Here is a 1,979-nt window from a genome sequence, read left to right as displayed (position 1 = left end):
AGAGGCTAGGAGTTATAATACATCACAAAATGGAGGATGATGGCTAGAATGACCATATTAAGCAATTCACTGCATCCCACCCTGATCCTTTTATAAGTGATTGATTTGTCACATAACTGCCAAGTTATATCATTACATAACTGCCAAACCACTAAGAATTATGGTTCAGCCAAGTTGACACATTTTGGGGGCGGGGGGACACAATTCAACCCACAACACTCTCCCACCTCACTCTCTGTGCTTCCCATATATTCTTTCAGAGATTTGTAATGTATAACCATCTAGTCAATTCCAACTCAAGGTGAGGTGAGGCCGTGTGTCTTAAAGTGGAACTGTGCTCACGGGCTTTCAGAGGCTGGATTTTCAGAAGCAGATTGCCTTTCTTTTGAGTTGCCTCTGGGTGAACTTGGACCTCCAACCTTTTGGTTTGCAGTCAAGCCTATTAAGCATTGGCATCACCCTTGTTGTTGTTCTTGTTCTGTGCCAGTGAGTCGGCCCTGATTCATAGCGACCCCTCCTTGGGTTTCCAAGGCAGTATCACTACAGAAGTAAGATTGCCCAACCTTCCTTCCGAGGAGTGGCTGGTGGGTTTGAACCGCCAGCCTTCTGGTTAGCAGTCAAGTGCCTTAGGCACTATGCTACCAGAGCTCCTTATCACCCTTGTTATATACATGAAAAAATAAACATATCTTTGCTCACATAGACACACACGTTTTTGAAAACAAAAACAGAAAAAGTGGCTTGCTTCCCCCCCAACACACTTTGAGATCGTGCTGTGTTTCCCCATGAAGCCTCAATTCTGTACAAGCAGGACTGTTTTTCTAAATAATGTGGTGAAATGCCTGCACTGAGATGTTCAGTAAATGAGAATGGAATTCTGCTCTTGAAAGCAGTGTCCATTTCCTTCCCCCCCACTGGCCTTTCTGCTCCCCTGAACCTGCGTCACCCAAGTCACCAATGGTTTCCATAGCAACAAAACCCAGTGGGCTCTTGTTAGCTGACCTCTTGGTACTGTTCTGTGGCCAGAGTGCTGTTCGTGAAATGCCAGTCTGAGCATGAGTCTTCTCCTTATAAAGACTGTGTAGCTCCCCCACCGCCCTTGAACAGTACACTTTCCTTAACCTGGCTTCACGGTGCAAGACATGCTTCTGTTTTACCTCCTCACCTTCACCTGTCTCTCCCTCTTCACCAGACACACACTTACTGCATTTTTATTTCCTCCAATTGATGCTTCCTCTTCTGGGCGAGAGCACCTACACCCAGAACAAGCTGCCTGAGTTTGAATTCTTTCATGGGAACTACTACTGACATTGGACTTGTTCCTCCCTTTCTTTCCTTCTGTGTAAACTAGAGCTAATAATCATACCTACATCAAAGGTTAAGAACAGATCTATCTTGGAAGAAGTATACCCAGAATGCTGCTTAGAAGCGAGAACAGCCAGACATTGTCGCTCCTACTTTGGCAATGTTATCAGGAGAGACCAGTCCCCTGGGGAAGGATCTCATGGTTGGTAAAGCAGAGGGTCAGCAAAATAGAGGAAGACTCTCAATGAGATGGACTGACACAGTGGCTGCAACAATGGGCTCCAGCATAGCAATGATTGTGAGGATGGTGCAGGACTAGGCAGTGTTTTGCTCTGTTGTATATAGGGTCGCTATGAGTCAAAACCGACTGGACAGCATCTAACAACAACATCATCAAAGGTTGTTGTATTACAAGTAGTTAATATATGCAAAGCCTAGCCCACCAGGCTGTTGTTGTTGTGTTGTTATTTGCCATCGAGTTGGACCCGAGTCATAGCGACCCCTCCTTGGGTTTTTAATGATGCCTTTTTCTCAATGAAGACTTCAGGGGGAGGAGGGAAGAAGATATTAAATCATGATCGTGTCAAATATTATCATTATCATATTATCATTATTTGGATAAATAAATCATTATTATTAAGTGTGATAAGTTGTTGTTTGCCGTCCAGTCGTCC

Source organism: Orycteropus afer, unplaced genomic scaffold, assembly GCF_000298275.1.
Source record: "Orycteropus afer afer isolate SDZICR_OR568_19922 unplaced genomic scaffold, OryAfe1.0 scaffold00127, whole genome shotgun sequence".
In the NCBI taxonomy this organism is placed as follows: Eukaryota; Metazoa; Chordata; class Mammalia; order Tubulidentata; family Orycteropodidae; genus Orycteropus; species Orycteropus afer.
The sequence above is the reverse complement of the archived record's forward strand: the minus strand, read 5'-3'. Positions refer to the sequence as shown.